At 42.7% G+C, this 21,826-nt stretch overlaps 1 protein-coding gene and 1 long non-coding RNA gene across 25 annotated transcripts in view; both read left to right on the plus strand.

The window, feature by feature from the left end:
• ptprt (protein tyrosine phosphatase receptor type T) overlaps positions 1-21,826 on the plus strand; it is a 415,067-nt gene that overhangs the window by 40,822 nt on the left and 352,419 nt on the right. The window lies entirely within an intron of this gene.
• LOC149975872 (uncharacterized) lies at positions 862-1,984 on the plus strand. The gene is made up of 3 exons (XR_016487823.1): positions 862-972; positions 1,386-1,426; positions 1,616-1,984. It is a non-coding gene; the product is annotated as an uncharacterized LOC149975872 (long non-coding RNA).

Here is a 21,826-nt window from a genome sequence, read left to right on the forward strand (position 1 = left end):
TTTACGAAAGCACCCGAATGTCCATTAAAAAGCACAACGACTATACCATTTAGCTAAGCTAAGAATGATGAGAATGATCAAGTCATTAAACGTTGGGTAGTTAGTTAGCCAATAGTTAATATACTGGCAAGTTTGATGTATAACTACTGTTAGGTAGCTAGCTACCTAACAGTAGCTGTAATGATATGCTATGTGGTTTGTAAGGACAGAGTTGCTAACAAATTGTCAGCCAACATAACGTGTAAGGTAACTTATTTGAATAGTCCTTACTTTATTACATTGAGTAGCAAGCTACCCCTGGGTCGTTAGGGCAAATCTGGTCTGTGATAGGAGGGGTTTTCACACCTAGCTCAACTAACAGACTATTCTTAAGTCAAGGTTGAATTATCTATTGTTCAGCTATTAGCCCTCCTCCCCAACTTGCAACAAATTGCTCTTCCCATCTCATTCCTTTCCCTCTTCCACGCGTCATCTTTCTGCTCCTGAGTGGCTCGCTTGTGGGCGTGCTGGCAGGAATGGCAGCATCTTCGGTTGTGCGTCAAGAATTCTGCATATAGTAGCACGTTTGTATGAAGGTGTGGTTAATCACAGGCAAGTTGTTATATGCTATGGAGGTACATTTGTCTCTTTTTTGTCAAGAGCAAAACCTTTTTTATTTTCAATCAAAATAATTGTTCTGAAAGCAACTTTTTTCCGTCACAAAGGAAGTCAAAGCGGACACCTGCGAAGATGGCATCTCAGGTAAGCAGCACTGGGCTGTATTGACGTATACTAAAAATAACATCTGCTGCTTTAGATTGAACGGTCATATCTCAGTTATTGTTTTTATGTATACTAAAAAATAATCTGTTTGCTTTACTTTCAGAGAGCGAGCTGACCAAGGGGTCGAAAATTTAGATATTGCCAGATGTTCACTGTCCGAGGAACAGGCCATGGAAGCTTTATTGCTGGCAAAAGTGTCCATAACCAGAGGTAATTAAACTGTTCTGTGTTTTCTCCATCTCTGCCTGTCTTGTTGTACATGGAACCTGTCTCGCATGCATTAATTTAAAAACCCTTAAGATGTAAGCTGCTAATTTTCAGATTTATACCACATAAACACAGCCATTTTCACTGGACTATGTTGCTGCCAAGTCATGATTTCCCTGGGGGTTAGCCTTGCAATAACCAAGTGGTGAGACACATAGCCCTCTATATTTAAATGTTTCAGCGTCACATACAGTATCTTCCATTGACATTATCTTTGATTGTTTGTCCTTGTGTGTCTGTTTTTCAGCAAAAAGTATTCTGTAGCCACTTAGTGTGGACACCAGGTGAGCCCACACAGAATAACTGTCTCTCTTCTTCCCTTCATCCCTCTCCCCCTTCTCACCTAAATCCTCTAGGTTATATCAACTGGCTGACAGAGGGCACAGCATGATCATAGGTGAGATGTCACTTGGTCGGGTCAACAGGAAGTATTATTAAAGAGATGCTTTACATTAAAATACAGACAGATGTAGTAGTCCCAGAGTTAATGATCCATGGTCAGTTTTGCATTTCACATCCTGATTTTAAGATGACTGACCCTGTTAGAATAAAAAAACAAGGCTTAATCATGCTCTCTCGTCTGCAGGTATGTTTTGATGTGAGAGAGGAAGCCAGTCCGTCATCGTCACCTCACCCGCTCTTAAGATAACCTTCGGGCCAACTGGGGGCCCAAGGCTGGTTAGGAGACACCACTAGAGAACTGTAATTGTGATGAACTGAGAGAATATTAAAGGGGCACTGTAATTAATTAATCATATGCGGTCTGCCTCTGTTCTTACCTGTTTTCCTTTCTGTCTTCTATACCTCTCCCCACCTCGTCTTTCTTCCTCGTTTTATAATGCACACCAATTGTGCGTTGAAGTACAGATTGAACTTGTATTTATAAAATTAAATTATCATAATTATTAACACCTGGATAATGAACTTCTTTCAATAAAGCATTTCACATTCTCCACTGGTTGAAATTAAGTATCTATTTTTTTGTGTGTTTTTTTGTTGTTGAATTTTACCCCCTTTTTCTCACCAAATTTTGTGGTATCCAATTGTTGTAGTAGCTACTATCTTGTCTCATCGCTACAACTCCCGTACGGGCTCAGGAGAGACGAAGGTTGAAAGTCATGCGTCCTCCGATACACAACCCAACCTAGCCGCACTGCTTCTTAACACAGCGCACATCCAACCCGGAAGCCAGCCGCACCAATGTGTCGGAGGCTACACCGTGCACCTGGCAACCTTAGTTAGCGCGCACTGCGCCCGGCCCGCCACAGGAGTCGCTGGTGCGTGATGAGACAAGGATATCTCTACCGGCCAAGCCCTCCCGAACCCGGATGACGCTATGCCAATTGTGTGTCGCCCCACGGACCTCCCGGTTATGACAGAGCCTGGGCGCGAACCCCTCTGGTGGCACAGCTGGCGCTGCAGTACAGCGCCCTTAACCACTGCGACACCCGGGAGGCCTGAAATGAAGTGTCTCATTGAAATACTATCCTGTGTCCTCAGGTGAAGGGAGTTAGATATGCATCTTTTTTTCTTCTTCTGTATATATGAATTACAAATCAATCATGTTTCTAGTCTGTTGCGTAGTTACAATGTGTAATCATTGATGTCCCAGGAGCAGGAGTGGTAAACACTGTTGAAGTGTATAATTGTAATGCATATATGCAGACACGGTATCATTCAAATAATGGAGTTTGATATGACTGAAAAAGAATGTCTCACAGAGATTCATACCTGAACCACACCTTTATTTGCCAAGGAAGAGTACATGATCAGTGAATATATTCAATGTACCGGCAACAGTGTGGGGAACTCATGCGTGGTAATAACTACAGTACATGTATATAGGATTTATAGGATCCTTGGCACAATAAAGTTATTATATTCTACTCAATCCATAGGCTTCATTAATGCCATTTAGACTTGAAGTTGATACAACAACTGTGATAGTTGAGGTTCATAGGTTCTGAACTAATATTCATACCAAACGTTTTAGGGCCCATACACAGATAGGCTACATACTGTAGCTAGCTACACATCCATAGGCGTACAGTTATTTTTATCCTCCACTATACAATAAGTAGCTAGCTAGCTATGTTACTTTAGCTGCATTGTAAGGCAAGCTTACACAATTGTACATTCAATTTGCAGTAAACGCTTTAGCTAGCTAGATTCTTTACATCCACTGTTTCACAAGATGACAGATTGGTTTGCTGGTTATCCCCAAGAGTCCCTAAAACATTAAACGCGAATTACAAATTAATTCTAACAACTAGCTAGCTGGCTAATTTTAATAAAGTTAACTTTATGACAAATGAGTAAACGTTAGTTAATGTAGAGACAAACATATTCCTCTCAGTTATATATTTTTTTGCTGGACTCATTATGACGTAACTTACATCTGGTTCCACTGTAATGTTTTGTCAGCCATCTTTGTTGAAGAACGCCACAAGGCAAGGGGGGCTCATGTCAAAATTCGACATTGGAACCACTTGATATGATTGGTCATATAAAAACCTTGGGACCCAAAATGCATAATGGGTGCTCTAACTCACCCTTATGGTGGTCTGGAGCAATGAAGCCTTGACGCTTGGTATCCCCCTTACCCTGTCCCTTTCTTGTTTTTAATCTGTTGGGGAGGAGGGAGGGAGGGAGGGGGGGAGGAGGGAGGGAGGGAGGAGGGAGGGGGAAGAGGGAGGGAGGGGGAAGAGGGAGGTGGGGGGAGGGGGAAGAGGGAGGTGGGGGGAGGGGGAAGAGGGAGGTGAGGGGGGGGGGAAGAGGGAGGTGAGGGGGGGGGGGGAGAGGGAGGTGAGGGGGGACAAGATAGAGGATAGGTGGTTGGGAGGTGGGAGGCGAGGGGGATGGGTGGTGGTGGAGGCAGAGAGCGAGCGAGAGAGAGACACTATTTGCATTCCAAACCCATTTGTTCTCATTTCGCCCGTCCCTGCGTGAGAGGCCATCTTTAATTTGTCTGCCTAGCACCCCCAGGCCCCCTTGCGCCACAAACAAGGTCCCCGTCTCGCCTGGGTAATTTGGCAAAGCACTTTAATGAATGAATGAATTAATTAATTAATCAATAAAGCTGCTTAATGACTACGAGCCTAACGGGCACAGCAAGAAAACAAAAGGTGGTGACATATGACTTTGGCTCTCACCGCAGCAGCTCCACTCCCCGCTTTCTGGACCTGCTCACTGCTTGCAGTCGGCTGGGGTTTTCCTCTTTGTAGTGTGTTTGTTAGAGGTCAACCGATTATGATTTTTCAACGCCAATACCGATTATTGGAGGACCAAAAAAAGCCGATACAGATTAATCGTCCGATTTAAAAAAAAAAAAAAAAATTAAAAAAAAAATATATATATATATATATATACACACATTTACATTGGGGCAAAAAAGTATTTAGTCAGCCACCAATTGTGCAAGTTCTCCCACTTAAAAAGATGAGAGAGGCCTGTAATTTTCATCATACGTACACTTCAACTATGACAGACAAAATGAGGAAAAATAATCCAGAAAATCACATTGTATTATTTTTTTATGAATTTATTTGCAAATTATGGTGGAAAATAAGTATTAACTAGTGATTATGATTGATTGTTTTTCTAAGATAAGTTTAATGCTAGCTAGCAACTTACCTTGGTTTACTGCATTCGTGTAACAGGCAAGCTCCTCGTGGAGTGCAATGTAATCAGGTGGTTAGAGCGTTGGACTAGTTAACTGTAAGGTTGCAATATTGTATCCCCGAGCTGACAAGGTAAAAATCTGTTGTTCTGCCCCTGAACAAGGCAGTTAACCCACCTTTCCTAGGCCGCCATTGAAAATAAGATTGTGTTCTTAACTGACTTGCCTAGTTAAATAAAGATTTAATAAAGGTGTAAAAAAAAAAATCAGATTTCCGATTGTTATGAAAACTTTAAATCGGGCCTAGGTACCCGTGAATGCGTTGTCTGCAGCATTCGGTCACATGACAGCTCGACCAGCTGTTCGATTTCACTTACCGGCATGTCAACTGAGCCATGATCACAGGCAAACGGTTTTAGCTGATTTGCTCACTCATCTGTATAATTTTTTTGTATTTCCCATGCATGCTTACGTTTAGTTTCACATATGTCTGTTACATAGGCAAGGATTCATACTTTATTTTACATCCCATTGTGAAAGACAATTCCTTTCTCAATTCGAAAAATCTTTCCAACGCTCCGGCTCGATAACCTCCAAGCCTCGGTGGGAAATGGAACATAATCATACTTCCACATCTCCACATTGTTTTGCAAACAGGTGTGTGCGATGTAGTTTACAATCGAAGTTACCTGCTGCGTATCTCCGAGTTCTGTGTTAATTTATTTTGTCGCCAGTTGCTCTCGGTGTAGCCATTATAGCTCAGTGGGTGTATCATACAATGCGTCCATATGGCACAGGGAGAGGCATTCAGAACTAGAGTCCATCTGTGCAAATCCCACCATTTGATCCCATGGAATCTCTTTTTTAGTCTATAAAGCCACGCAGCACATTGAACATCCCCTGTGCCGTTTCATACTCGTGAATCATGAGACCGAACAATACATCCTTGTGAATAGCATCCCCTCGACATGCAGAGAACAAAAGCCAATGCAAGGTCATCTCGGTCCTCACAGCTATCCATTTGGAGAGCATGAGGTGGGGAGTTTGAGTCATTCAGTCAGTTCTCTTGATTGCTAGCTATAGCATCAATAATAAAAATATATATAATTTTTAATTAAAAAAATTATTATTTTCTCTAACCCTAGCACCCCTCCCCTAATTGGAGTAAACTAATGGACAACAATACTTAGCATTTTACTTCCAGCTTATATATACTATATACATTTTAACGGACACAGTATATTTTACATTAGTTAACTTTATTATTATATTTTTTTTGCTTCCCTCAACTCCTCATATCTGGAAACCATCCAGATTTGATTTCCAATTGACATACTGTATATTTGAACTGTGCTGTGATGTTTCACAAAAGTTCTGAACCTTTCTATTCTCATAGTTTCTACAGATTCAAATCACCCAGCAGTGCTGTTTGCAGAGTTAGCTCCAGGTAAATGTTTCAATTCTTGAGCCATTCCTGAACCCAAAATCAAATCAAAATGTATTTGTCACATGCGCCCGAATACAACCTTACCGTGAAATGATTACTTTCAAGCTCTGAACCAACAATGCAGTTTTAAGAAAATAAGAGTTAAGAAAATATTTAGTAAATAAACTAAAGTAAAACATAAAATGTAACACAGTTACAATAATGAGGCTATATACAGGGGGGGGGGGCAGTACTGATTCAATGTGCGGGGGTACAGGTTAGTCGAGGTAATATGTAGGTAGGGATGAAGTGGCTGTGCATAGATAATTAACAGCGAGTAGCAGCAGTGTAAAAACAAAGGGGGAGGTGTCAATGCAAATAGTCAGAGTGGGCTTTTGATTAATTGTTCAGCAGCCTTATGGCTTGGGGGTAGAAGCTGTTAAGGAGCCTTTTGGACCTAGATTTGGCGCTCCGGTACCGCTTGCCGTGCAGTAGGAGAGAACAGTCTATGACTTGGGTGACTGGAGTCTTTTTGACAATTTCTTTTGGCCTTTCCTCTGACACTGTCTAGTATATAGGTCCTGGATGGCAGGATGTTTGGACTCAGTGATGTACTGGGCCGTATGCACTACCGCTGTAGCGCCTTATGGTCGGATGCCGAGCAGTTGCCATACCAGGTGGTGATGCAACCAGTCAGGATGGTGTAGCTGTGGAACTTTTTGAGGCTCTGGGGACCCATGCCAAAACTTTTCAGTCTCCTGAGGGGGAAAAGGCATTGTCGTGCCCTTTTCACAACTTTCTTTGTGTTTCGACCATGATAGTTTGTTGATGTAGACACCAAGGAACTTGAAAATCTCAACCCACTCCACTACAGCCCCGTCGATGTGAATGGCCCTCTGTTTACTGTAGTACACGATCAGCTCCTTTGTCTTGCTCACGTTGAGGGAGAGGTTTTTGTTCTGGCACCACACTGCCAGGTTTGTGACCTCCTCCCTATAAGCTGTCTCACTTTTGTCGGTGATCAGGCCTACCGCCATTGTCGTCAGCTAACTTAATGATGGTGTAGGGGTCGTGCTTCGCCACGCTGTCGTGGGTGAACAGGGAGTACAGGAGGGGACTAAGCACGCACCCCTGAGGGGCCCCTGTGTTGAGAATCAGCGTGGCAGATGTGTTGTTGCCTACCCTTACCACCTGGGGGTGGCCTGTCAGGAAGTCCAGGATCCATTTGCAGAGGAAGGTGTTTTAGTGTTGCTTACCTCAAAGTGAGCATGAAAGGCATTTAGCCCATTTGGTAGGCTTGTGGTACTAGGCAGCTTGCGCCTGGGTTTCCCTTTCGTAGTCTAATAGTTTGCAAGCCCTACCACATCCGACGCGCATCAGAGCCGGTGTAGTAGGATTCAATCTTAGTCGTGTATTGACGCTTTGCCTGTTTGATGGTTCGTCTGAGGGCATAGCGGGATTTCTTAAGCTTCCTGGTTAGAGTCCCGCACTTATTGATGAAGCCGGTGACTGAGGTTGTATACTCCTCAATGCCATTGGATGAATCCCGGAACATATTCCAGTCTGTGCTAGCTAAACAGTCCTGAAGCATCCCCATCATCTGACCACTTCCGTATTGAGCGAGTTACTGGTACTTCCTGCTTTAGTTTTTGCTTGTAAGCAGGAATCAGGAGGATATAATTTTGGTCAGATTTGCCAAATGGAGGACGGGGGAGAGCTTTGTATGCATCTCTGTGTGTGGAGCAAAGGTACAGTAGTCTCGTTTATTTTTTGTTTAAAAAAATACCTGGTTGCACATGTGACGTGGTAGAAATGAGGTAAAACAGATTTTAAGTTTGCCTGCACTAAGAGAGCCACTTCTGGATTAGCATTTTCTTGTTTTCTTATGGCCTTGTACAGCTTGTTGAGCGCGATCTTAGTGCCTGCGTCGGTTTGTGGTGGTAAATAAACGGCTACAAAAAATATAGATCGTATGGTCTTCAGCTTATCATGAGGTACTCTACCTCAGGTGAGCAATACCTCGAGACTACCTTAATATTAGACATCGCGCACCAGCTGCAATTGATAAATAGACACACCTCCCCAACCCTCGTCTTACCGGACGTAGCTGTTCTGTCCTGGCGATGTACGTAAAAACCAGCCAACTGTATATTTTCCGTGTCGTCGTTCAGCCATGACTCGGTGAAACACAAGATGTTAGAGTTTTTAATGTCCTGTAGGTAGGATAGTCTCGAACGGCACTCAAGTTTATTCTCCAGTGAACACACATTGGCCAGTAGAACAGATGGTAGAGGTGGGTTACCCATTTTCACAAGGCACCCTGATCTCCGTCCCCTGTATTTCCTTATTTTCTTAATGTAAATGACTAGGATTTGGGCCTAGTCTGGGGGCAGTATTATATCCTCCGCGTCAGACTCATTAAAGAAAAAAACCTTTGTCTAGTTCGAGGTGAGTACTCGCTGTTCTGAAATCCAGATGCTCTTTTCGGTCTTAAGAAACGGTAGCGTCAACATTATGTACAAAATAAGTTACAATGTGAAAAAAAAAACACAAAATAGCACAATTGGTGAGGAGCCCCCCAAAAAAGTCTGCCATCCCCGATGGCACCATTCTTTCACATAGCCTGCGACCAACAAAAAGCTACTTAAGAGTAGTACCAAAACAAGTGATCTAATAATTCTGTCTCTTTGCAGAAAAATCTGCAGAGCTAGGATGGTTGTATCCCCCATATACTGTAACATTCTATTGGTTCCAAGAATTTTTACAAATAGGTCTTCCAAATGAACAATGACACCAAGCGTACTTCCAAAATTGTGGTAAATGGCTTAAGGACTACAAAGTCAAGGTATTGGAGTGGCCATCACAAAGCCCTGACCTCAATCCTATAGAAAATCTGTGGGCAGATCTGAAAAAGCATGTGCGAGCAAGGAGGCCTACAAACCTGACTCAGTTACACCAGCTATTGGTGTACACCGCTCTGTCAAGAGGAATGGGCCAAAATCCATCCAACTTATTGTGGGAAGCTTGTGGAAGGCTTCCCAAAACGTTTGACCCAAGTTAAACAATTTAAAGGCAATGCTACCAAATACTAATTGAGTGTATGTAAACTTCTGACCCACTGGGAATGTGATGAAGGAAATAAAAGCTGAAATAAATAATTCTCTCTACTATTTTTCTGACATTTCACATTCTTAAAATAAAGTGGTGTTCCTACCTGACCTAAGACGGGGGATTTTTACTGGGATTAAATGTCAGGAAATGTGAACAACTGAGTTTAAATGTATTTGGCTAAGGTGTATGTAAACTTCTGATTTCAACTGTATAATTCATCACATCACGGGTGAGCTCACCATTGATCAATTATCTTGAGTAAAACACTTTCTAGAAAATAAAATAATACGACGATGAGTAGTTTGCTCACCGCCAAGTATGTTTTTCGCATCAACCAAAGATTAGAGGAGACAAGATGAGTTTTGTCTGTTTGCAGTTTGCATGTTGGAGGGAGTTTGTCGTGTACGGTCATTCACTTCCGGAAGTTTACCCGAAAGATGAGTGAACCATTCCTTTACCTCATTATAACATTGGTTAGACAGACGTTTACGTGACACCCAGCATGCATAGTATAATGTCAACAAACATGGCGCCACACATAGCTGGCAATTAGCTTAGCATTTGCTCATTATATCAGTACAACCTTCAAAAAAGTATTTTACACATATTAAAGGTGTCCATTACAGTCTATGCAAGAATCGGAATGCATTATTTGTCACCAGTACTTGAAAACGTGAATAAAACTGTAAATGCGTATGTACATGCATACACACACAGACATACTGTATGCTATAGTAGAAATGACAACACGATATACCGACAATAAGTTCCTTATTTTGATAGGAACGCATACATGTCCGAAGTTATTATTTGTAAAGAAAACAACAACGAAGGCAATGTGAGTGCCAGTTCATGCAAGACTGCGCACGTCTGCATACTTGATCTGCGGAAACACTGAGGAAGTACTTGGGCTCTCCTGGAAGAGAGAAGTCTGTCCGGCTTAGTAAAGCCTCAAACATAAATTGTCCGCAACACTGAAATTGGCTGCGAGGATGTGAATTAATGAGGCAGAACGCACCTCAATTCAAACTATTAACAAATAATTTGAAATGGACAATTTGAAACTGTCTATAGATAATTAGCAGGCAGCACGTGTTAATAGCCCTGTTGCGTAGCAATCACATTTTGGAACAGTGAGTGCATTCTGACATCACGTGCATAAAACAACTCACGCTGGGGCCGACCATTTAGAGACATTTGGAACGCATATGTGAAAAGGTGAATCAATTTAGTATATTTGAGTTTAACCACAATATTTGTTATAATATTTGTTCTGACTTTTCTGGTGGATTAAACTGAAATTGCAACCAGCTTTCTATATCTTGTTTTAAAAATAGTGATCATTTGGAGATCATTTTCAAATAACTGAAAGTGAGAGGTTGTAATCTGAATAAAGGTAAAATGGCCATTCTTGAACATGGGGTGAGCCATTCTTAATAATTTTAATTATTATCTAATTTAAGTATGGCTTTTGTCTGACTGAAGCCTTTAGTAAGAGGTCCAATAAATTATGCCCTCCGAATTCATATTCATTATATAAATAGAACCATTCAATTTGATCTGGTTTTCCGTTCCAAATAAAGTGCGCATAATAAAAAAAAAAACAAGTCTTTAGGTGTAGGCAGGGCCATAGGTAAACTGGAGTATGACTAAATAATTTTTCCACAAATAGACAGATATTGAGAGAATTTCTTTCTTTCGGGATTTAAATACAGAGTATGTCCACTCGGTATCCAGGACCATATTATTGGTGAACTACACAGTAATATAAAAGTTGTATTGTTTATCGATGTAATATGGTGCACTTATCATAATTAGTTTGTAATCCAGAGAGGTTAGAAAAAATATCTGGATCCTCTGAGTTTGTGCAGGGATCCAAATTGTGGTTTTAAAAGAAAATATGAATCATCAGTGTACAACAACAACTTTGTTTTTAAGCCCTAGATTTCAAGGTCCTTCATGTTATTGTTGGATCTGATTGTAATAGCGAACATTTCGATTGCCAAAATAATTAGATATCCCGATAGTGGACAACCTTGTTTTACTCCTCTTTTCAGAAAGTATTTAACTGTCAAGTTGCCATTGTTCACTATTTTACACCTGTGGTTACTATACATAACTTTAACCCATTGTATAGAGATTCTCCTAAATTAAAATAGTACAGACATTTATATGTAAATTCCAGTTGTACTTTATCAAAGGCCTTTTTAAAGTCACCTATGAATACTGTAGCAGGCCTGGTTTCCCATATTTTCTATTGTTTCCAGTACTTCTCTTATTTTATCTCCAATGTATCTCCAATGTAAAAGAAAATGCCTAATTAGGTTCGATAATATCCACAATACCTTTTTAATAGTATGCACTATGCATTTTGCTAAGATTTTGGCATCACCACACTGAAGTGTAAGGGGCCTCCAGCTTTTTTAAACGGACTGGATCTTTATATCTACCACCTGGGTCCTGTTTCAGTAATAGTGAAATCAGATCTTCTTGCTGAGTACCTGATAGTCAACCATTTTTATAGGAGTGGTTAAAACATGCTAATAACGGACCTCTGAGTACGTCATTTTTGTTGTTGTTGATATACCTCAAATAGTATGTCATCCAGCCCTGGAGTTTTCCCAGACTTCAAGGCTTTAATTGCATCCAGAAGTTTATCCTCTGTAATTTTGGCTTTCACATTAGTCTTTTTGGACAGCTGTTCATTTTACATTATTAATAGAAAAAAATCATACAATTTAACTTTGGTTAGTGGAGATGGAAGAGACTGAAATGAAAACATATGCTTAAAGTACTTTGTTTCCTCTTTCAGAGTATAGTTTGGTGAATCATGGGTGTCATTTGTAATAGGATTCAGTACATGTTTTGGGGTAGCATTTCTATGTTAAAGATACAAAAAATAGTTTGGTGTATTTTTCCCCATATTCCATCCAGTTCACTTTAATTTTATGTTATATTACGCTTGATTTTTCTTAAATAAGTTCCTCCTTTCATCTGAGCCTCTATGGTACGGTTTGTTTTTATAACCCTGAAACCAAGGATTTATGCTATCTGACAAAGGTATTCGTGTGAGTTTCTGTGCCTCTGCCTCCCCACACATTGTTTTCACCATTATCAATTGTGGCCAGTAATATCAACGTTTCTGAAATAGTGTGTGGTTTCATAGCGTATCGGGCTTAGCTAATTCACCATGGGAATGAATCAAGTGCAATGGTCAAGTTTTCCCATGATCTAAGGGCGCTCGCTCTCTGGTTGAATTGTACGTTTTAGATTTGAATAATTGTCACTCAGATTTTTAAGGTTAACCACATTACAAGGATTTAGAGCGATTAAAGATATTATTTTTTATCCATTTTATTTTTACCAGGATTTAGGAAAATCTCCCTTGACCCCATTTTCATTTAGAGCAGTTTGTGAACTGCTGTCTTAGTGTGTGTACCTCCTATTGACACACCCTACTGCTGTGTCCTTTGAAGTTTCCAGTCCTGGATCTTAATCTAGCCGCTTGTTCTTGTTGGTTTGAACAGCAGCCGTGCAACGCTGGAGGGTAGTGGAGGAGCACATTAACAAAGAGGAGACAGGTGCTATTTATTCAGCCTGTTTTGTTTGGATATGAAGGTTTAGGGCTGCCATGTTGTCGGCCTTGGGTATTCCATGTGATATTCCTTCCTCTCTGTTGATTTTCTCGTAAAGGGAGAGTTAGACTGCAGGGTCTATGAGCTGATGTGTCTGTCACAGGTCTGTGAGTTTCAAACTGGGCACTCTTGATACAGGTGCCTAATTTGCATCTAATGGATGTTATGTATGCTATGGATTTGGTGAATGGGGATTTTGTTTACCTTGCATTCATGCATGTAATCCAGGCCTTATTCATTAGGTATGACCCTGTTACCATGGAATTGACCTCTTATAACCTTAACCCCCCTGTGGGCCTTGACCTAAACTCAAACATTTTTGGGGTTGTTTGGCTGACCCAACTGTTGGGTTGCTGGCGTTGGGACACTTAGTTGGGTTGTTATCTTAAAGTGCAAGGTTGTGTTGTTGATGCTGGCTTATTAAGATATATAAATTAGCACTATCCAACTGTAGCACCATGTTCCCTATGCCGATGCGTCTGAGCATATCTAACACGCATTTCTCCAATATTAATTTCTGATTTTAACTAGTCTACTAGATATGCCCACTCAAAGTGTGGGTGAGTCACATTGTGGTACCTAGGGTAGAGTATGATGTCATGGTTATTCTGTGTTCTGATGCTGTCCTTCTCATTCATGGTTCACCCCCCCCCCCCCCCCCCCCCGAGACCTGCTCCTCTAAACCTCCCAAATCTCAGCCATTCCATCAAGTGTCAGGCTAGCCTAAATCCATTCGCACTATTCCATCCCTGTCTTTGTCAACCTATTATCCTCTCCTCACTTTTCTCTAGCTCTATCCTCTTATTTCAGCTTCATTCTCCCTCTCCACTTATCTTATATACCCATCTCCTCACCTATCTGTTCTTCCTCTCACCCCTCTCTTCTCCTCAACTCTCCCCCCCCCCCTTTAGTCCCACGTCCTTAAAGGCTAAATATGCAATTTTTCAGTGAACTGCTACGTTTTTAATATTCAATTTATCTCAATCGTCCCTCTGTTCATTCATTCTTCATGCTGCTTCCCGACACTAGCCGAGCTAATTGCCTCATATCTCAATGTTAAAAGGGGCCCCAGCAGACGAAGCAATTGTTAGCTTTGCGGCTCAGTGAAAAGGTTAGGATACATTAGCATTTAAATTAGCTAGAGAGGTGGAGTTTAGAAAAGGCTGTGAACAAAGGCACAGTGTATGGTATGCTCTGACAGTAGAGTACAGTACCTGCTCTCACCTGTGTGTGTGTATGTGTGTGTGTGTGTGTTACTGTGAATGTGTGCAGGTGTTTTTCCTCTGTCTTCCAGTATCTCTGCATTTGAGAAAGTGTGAGCATCTGAACATGCGATTTGCATCATGCCACGTGTTGTGTTGGGTTTTGGCCGGACATGAAGCGGCCCAGCCCTGCTCTGCTGCTCCAGCTGTTCCTGCTAAGCTCTCTCTGACTGCATCCCAAATGGCACCCTATTCTGGTCAAAAGCAGTGCACTATAAAGGGAATAGGGTGCCATTTCGGACAGCCTCTGTTCCTCTCTCCCGTGATGGAGGTGTTTGGTATACACAGGAGGTCTGATCAAAGCAGCCATCAGGCCTGTGTCAGGCCTGCCGTCACTGGTAGAATCAAATCAAATGTATTTGTCACATACACATGGTTAGCGGATGTTAATGCAGGTGTAGCGAAATGCTTGTGCTTCTAGTTCCGACAATGCAGTAATATCTAACAAATAATTTAACCTAACAATTTCACAACAACTACCTTACCAAGTGTAAAGGAAAAATATATGAATGATGCCCGAACGGCATAGGCAAGATGCAGTAGATGGTATAGAGTACAGTATATACATATGAGATGAGTAATGTAGGGTATGTAAGCATTATATAAAGTGGCTAGTGATATATTGATTACATTAATTTATGCATTATTAAAGTGGCTAGAGTTGAGTCAGTATGTTGGCAGCAGCCACTCAATGTTATTGATGGCTGTTTAACAGTCTGATGGCCTTGAGATAGAAGCTGTTTTTCAGTCTCTCGGTCCCTGCTTTGATGCACCTGTACTGACCTCGCCTTCTGGATGATAACAGGCAGTGGCTTGGGTGGTTGTTGTCCTTGATGATCTTTTTGGCCTTCCTGTGACATCGGGTGGTGTAGGTGTCCTGGAGGGCAGGTAGTTTGCACCCGGTGATGGGTTGTGCAGACCTCACTACCCTCTGGAGAGCCTTACGGTTATGGGCGGAGCAATTGCCATACCAGGCGGTGACACAGCCCGACAGGATGCTCTCGATTGATTGTGCATCTGTAAAAGTTTGTGAGTGTTTTTGGTGACAACCTCCTGAGGTTGAAGAGGCGCTGCTGCGCCCCTTCTTCACCACGCTGTCTGTGTGGGTGGACCATTTCAGTTTGTCCGTGATGTGTACGCCGAGGAACTTAACTTTCCACCCTCTCCACCTCTGTCCCGTCAATGTAGATAGGGGGCTGCTCCCTCTGCTGTTTCCTGAAGTCCACGATCATCTCCTTTGTTTTGTTGACATTGAATGTGAGGTTATTTTCCTGACACCACACTCCTAGAGCCCTCACCTTCTCCCTGTAGGCTGTCTCGTCGTTGTTGGTAATCAAGCCTACCGCTGTAGTGTCGTCTGCAAACTTAATGATTGAGTTGGAGGCGTGCATGGCCACGCAGTCGTGGGTGAACAGGGAGTACAGGAGAGGGCTGAGAACGCACCCTTGTGGGGACCCAGTGTTGAGGATCAGCGGGGTGGAGAGGTTGTTACTACCCTCACCACCTGGGTGTGGCCCGTCAGGAAGTCCAGGACCCAGTTGCACAGGGCGGGGTCGAGACCCAGGGTCTTAATGCCGAGTTTGGAGGGTACTAAGGTGTTAAATGCTGAGCTGTAATCGATGAACAGCATTCTTACTAAGGTCTTCCTCTTGTCCAGATGGGTTAGGGCAGTGTGCAGTGTGATGGCGATTGCGTCGTCTGTGGACCTATTGGGGCGGTAAGCAAATTGGAGTGTGTCTAGGGTGTCCGGTAGAGTGGAGGTGATATGGTCCTTGACTAGTCTCTCAAAGCACTTCATGATGACGGAAGTGAGTGCTACAGGGCGGTAGTCATTTAGCTCAGTTACCCTAGCTTTCTTGGGAACACAGACAGCGTGGTGAAGAAGGCGCGCAGCAGCGCCTCTTCAACCTCAGGGCGGCAGGGTAGCCTAGTGGTTAGAGCGTTGGACTAGTGACCGGAAGGTTGCAAGTTCAAACCCGCGAGCTGACACGGTACAAATCTGTCGTTCTGTCCCTGTTAAGTTAATCCACTGTTTCTAGGTCGTCATTGAAAATAAGAATTTGTTCTTAACTGACTTGCCTGGTTAAATAAAGGTATAAAAAAATACAGGAACAATGGTGGCTCTCTTGAAGCATTTGGGAACAGCAGACTGGGATAAGGATTGATTGAATATGTCTGTAAACACACCAGCCAGCTGGTCTGCGCATTCTCTGAGGACGCGGCCGGGGATGCTGTCTGGGCCTTCAGCCTTGCGAGGGTTAACACGTTTAAATGTTTTACTCACGTTGGCTACAGTGAAGGAGAGCCTGCAGGTTTTGGTAGCGGGCGGTGTCAGTGGCACTCTATTGTCCTCAAAGCGAGCAAAAAAGTTGTTTAGTCGGTCTGGGAGCAAGGCATCGTGGTCTGCGACGGGGCTGGTTTTTCTTTTGTAGTCCGTGATTGACTGTAGGGGCCTGCCACATACCTCTCGTGTCTGAACCATTGAATTGCGACTCCACTTTGTTTCTATACTGAAGCTTAGCTTGTTTGATTTCCCTGCGGAGGGAATAGCTGCACTGTTTGTATTCGGTCATGTTTCCGGTCACCTTGCCCTGATTTAAAAGCAGTGGTTCGCACTTTCAGTTTTGCGCGAATGCTGTCATCAATCCACGGTTTCTGGTTGGGGAATGTTTTAATAGACGCTGTAGGTACAACATCACCAGTGCACTTGCTAATTAACTCGCTCACTGAATCAGCGTATTCGTCCATGTTGTTGTGCGCCGCAATGCCCCAGTCCACGTGAATGAAGCAATCTTGAAGCGTGGAATCCGATTGGTCAGACTAGCGTTGAACAGACCTGAGCGCGGGTGCTTCCTGTTTGTGGAGTGGAGTCGTAAACAGCTTTTCCGAAGGGAGGGCGGGGGAGGGCCTTATATGCATCGCAGAAGTTAGAATAACAGTGATCTAGGGTTTTGCCAGCCCTGGTAGCACAATCGATATGCTGATAAAGGACGGACACCGCCGCCGCCATCCGTATCCATCGTGAAGCATGGCAGTTTGCCCATGAGGAAGGAGACTTTTATTATTCATCTCCCTCTACCTGGTCCAGACACAAGTCTCAGACGAGAGAGACTGAGTGGATGAGGTAAAGATGACGAGGGGATTGACTGTTTCCCCTTCTGCTTCAGCATGTGGACATGCACGTTTAGGCTGTATGATGGGTGTCTTTACATTACACGGCGTGTGATGTAGCATCCATGATACATGTACGCTCTCTGATGCAATGTTTATTATAAGGCACGATGTGTTGGCAACTCAGTACCTTGTTTGACACATGTGGCTTGTAATGTAATGTAATATAATATAATGTGCAACTGAGCAGATGTTTTTATCCAAATCGGTGAATGCATAATTTTTTTGTATTTGTTTGGGATCTCTCTGGGAATTGAACCCACTACCTTGCCATTGTTGGCGCCACGCTCAACTGACCTATACTGAAGCCTATTAAATTGACATATATTTCAAATACCAACAGTGCATCCACATTTTGTTAAGTTACAGCCTTATTATAAAATGTATTAGAGTTTTTTTTCCCCTCAGTCCCTCAGCAAACTCCAAGTGGGCAGTCATGTGCCTTTTACTGACGAGTGGCTTCTATCTGGGCACTTTAACATAAAGGCTTGATTGGTGGAGTGCTGCAGAGATGGTTCTCCTTCTGGAAGGTTCTCCCATCTCTGCAGAGGAACTCAAGAGCTCTGTCAAAGTGACCATCGGGTTCTTGTTCACCACCCTGAGCAAGGCCGATGTCCCGTGATTGCCCAGCATGGCTGGGCTCACAGCTCTAAGAAGAGTCTTGGTGGTTCCAAACTATTTCTATTTAAGATTGATGGAGGCTACTGTGTTCTTGGGGGACCTTCAGTGCTGCAGGCATTTTGACAGCTTAGTGTGCAAAGCTGTCACCAAGGCGAAGGGTTGCTACTTTGATTTGTTTAACCCTATATTGATTACTACATGGTTCCATATGTGTTATTTCATAGTTTCGATTCTTCACTACTATTCTACAATGTAGAAAATAGTAAAAATAAAGAAAAACCCTGGAATGAGTAGGCGTGTCAACTTTTGACTGGTACTGTACATGTGCTGTTCATGTAGTTACATGTATTTGTTTAGAATACATTTAACTGTATGCATGATTATTTATAGACAATATATTTATATATGAATAATATACTTCTGTATGAGTAGTGCTGTTCATAATATTTGGTGATATGTTTAAGAAATGTAATGAAATCCATGTCAAATGCAATAGAAAAAGGCACAAAACACAAACAATTAAGACAAAAAATTGTATTGTTTCCCTTTGTGAGCTAAGAAAGTCACTGGGGAAAAAAGTATAATGTACAAATGACCTTATCTGTATTTGAAAATAAGGCATTTAAAAAAGTTGACAGTTACCCTTAGGATAATGCAACAAAAAAATTCACACAAGATGAATAATTGGGATATAATGTATGTACCCAATGAGGTCGGGCTACGTGATTTGGTTGAGCTCCACTCTTAGCAATGGTTCTGTTGGCTCCGTTGGCAGGTTAGGTGAATTAGAGTTTAGGAAACTAAATTGTCAGGTTAGGATAGTTAAAGTAGCAGATTAGGTGAATTAATGTGGCAGGTTAGGAGAATTATAGGTTAAGGCTTAGCTCCAATGCACTCCAACCGAACCTAATCGGGTCGTAACAAATTAACATGAAATTGACAAACTGCATGTTGTGGTATCAAGCTAAAGGAGTTAGCTACCTAGCTGTGTTAGCTAGCTCGGTGAAAACCCTTGCTTGTAGGCAGTTGAAGAAAATGTATTCTTCCTCTGTCACCCGCCAGGTGAAAAACATATTTTAAATCAATTTTATGATTTATAAACTCAGCAAAAATAGAAACGTCCTCTCATTGTCAACTGCGTTTATTTTCAGCGAACTTAACGTGTAAATATTTGTATGAACATAAGATTCAACAACTGAGACTTAAACTGAACAAGTTCCACAGACGTGACTAACAGAAATTGAATAATGTGTCCCTGAACAAAGGGAGGGTCAAAATCAAAAGTAACAGTCAGTGTCTGGTGTGGCCACCAGCTGCATAAAGTACTGCAGTGCATCTCCTCCTCATGGACTGCACCAGATTTGCCAGTTCTTGCTGTGAGATGTTACCCCACTCTTCCACCAAGGCACCTGCAAGTTCCCGGACATTTCTGGTGGGAATGGCCATAGCCCTCACCCTCCGATCCAACAGGTCCCAGATGTGCTCAATGGGATTGAGATCCAGGCTCTTCGCTGGCCATGGCAGAACACTAACATTCCTGTCTTGCAGGAAATCACGCACAGAACGAGCAGTATGGCATTGTCATGCTGGAGGGTCATGTCAGGATTAGCCTGCAGGAAGGGTACCACATGAGGGCGGAGGATGTCTTCCCCGTAACGCACAGCGTTGAGATTGCCTGCAATGACAACAAGCTCAGTCCGATGAATCTGTGACACACCTCCCCAGACCATGACGGACCCTCCACTGGTGAGACAAAACCGCTTCTCGTCAGTTTAGAACACTTTTTGCCAGTCCTGGCTGGTCCAGCGATGGTGGATTTTTGCCCATATGCGACTTTGTTGCCGGTGATGTCTGGTGAGGACCTGCCTTACAACAGGCCTACAAGCCCTCAGTCCAGCCTCTCTCAGCCTATTGCGGACAGTCTGACCACTTATGGAGTGATTGTGCTTTCTTGGTGTAACTCGGGCAGTTGTTGTTTCCATCCTGTACCTGTCCCGCAGGTGTGATGTTCGGATCCTGTGCAGGTGTTACACGTGGTCTGCCACTGCGAGGACGACCAGCTGTCCGTCCTGTCTCCCTGTAGCGCTGTCTTAGGCATCTCACAGTAAAAACATTGCAATTTATTGCCCTGGCAAAATCTGCAGTCCTCATGCCTCCTTGCAGCATGCCTAAGGCACTTTCACGCAGATGACCAGGGACCTGGGCATCTTTCTTTTGGTGTTTTTCAGAGTCAGTAGAAATGCCTTTTTTAATGTCCTAAGTTTTCTATGATGTTATTTGGATTTTTACAAATGATCTTTGAAAGACAGGTGTCCTGAAAAAGGGACATTACTTTTTTTGACGAGTTCATAATCAATTAATATTCCATTTTCCATTAGATTTTTTTTGTTGTTGGCATTGACAGCTTCTCTTCTCCTTCATCTGAAGAAAATTCAAAAATTCAATGGCTGCTCTGTCAGTTGGAGGTGGGACGGGGGTGTTACTTGGGAACATTTAAAGTTGTGATTGACAGCTGGAGAAATATGTTATAGGTTCATGTTTCTTTTCAAAATTTACATAGCTAATCTAACTGCACGCAAACCCCACTTTGGGAACCTAATGCCAAGGTACCAGAGGTCAATAGACTTAACGTTACAATTCTGCATGATACATGTGGTGCAAAAATCTAACTAAAAGCTAACTTCATTCAGATGAGGCTTGTGAGGCGTCCTAGAACAAAACAACTGACATGTACGTGTTTGTGAGAATCTCACCTTTCCGTAGAAGGGTCATATAACGAAACTGTTCAGACGCTAGAGACAGAAGTTGGCAGATCTGCGGTACCAACTTCAGATGAGTCCTATGACACTTGTGGTCATAAAGACGTAAAACACCATCGTGTTAGTGAGAGTATCATCTTTCTATACTGAACAAAAATATAAACGCAACATGTTGGTCCCATGTTTCATGAGCTGAAATAAACGATCCCAGAAATGTTCCATAAGCTTCTTTATCTCAAATGATGTGCACAAATTTGTTTACATCGCTGATTTTGAGCATTTGTCCATTGATTAAACATCATGATCATTACACAGGTGCATCTTGTGCTGGGGGACCACTCTAAAATGTGCAGTTTTGTCACACAACACAATGCCACAGGTTTTGAGGGAGCACCTACTTTTTTAAACCTTTATTTAACTAGGCAAGTCAGTTAAGAACAAATTCTTATTTTCAATGACTACAGGAAAATGACTACAAGGAACTGCCTTGGTCAGGGGCAGACCGACAGATTTTTACCTTGTCACCTCGGGGATTCGATCTTGCAACCTTTTGATTACAAGTCCAACGCTTTAACCACTAGGCTACCTGCCGCCCCAATTGGCATGCTTGACTGCAGGAATGTCAACTAGAGCTGTTTCCAAACATTTTATTTTTTCTACCATAAGCTACCTTCAACGTCGTTTTAGAGAATTTGGCAGTACGTCCAATCGGCCTCACAACCGCAGACCACGTGTAACCACTTCAGCCCAGGACCTCCTGTGGGATCATCTGAGACCAGCCACCCGGACAGCTGATAAAACTGGGTTTGCACAACCGTCTCAGGGAAGCTCATCTGTGTGCTTGTCTTCCTTAACAGGGTCTTGACCTGACTGCAGTTAGGCGTCGTAACTGACAGTGGGCAAATGCTTACCTTCGATGGCCACTGGCACGCTGGAGAAGTGTGCTCTTCACAGATGAATTATGTTTTAACTATACCGGGCAGATGGCAGACTGCGTGTATGGCATTGTATAGTTGAGCGGTTTGCTGAGGTCAATGTTGTAAACAGAGTGCTCCAGGGTGGGGTTATGGTGTAAGCTACGGACAATGAACACAATGGCAATTTTAATGCACAAAGATATACTGTGATGAGATCCTGAGGCCCATTGTTGTGCCATTAATCCGTCGCCATCACCTCATGTTTCAGCATGATTA

Source organism: Oncorhynchus mykiss, chromosome 17 (genome assembly GCF_057628025.1).
Source record: "Oncorhynchus mykiss isolate SJ-2025 chromosome 17, ASM5762802v1, whole genome shotgun sequence".
In the NCBI taxonomy this organism is placed as follows: Eukaryota; Metazoa; Chordata; class Actinopteri; order Salmoniformes; family Salmonidae; genus Oncorhynchus; species Oncorhynchus mykiss.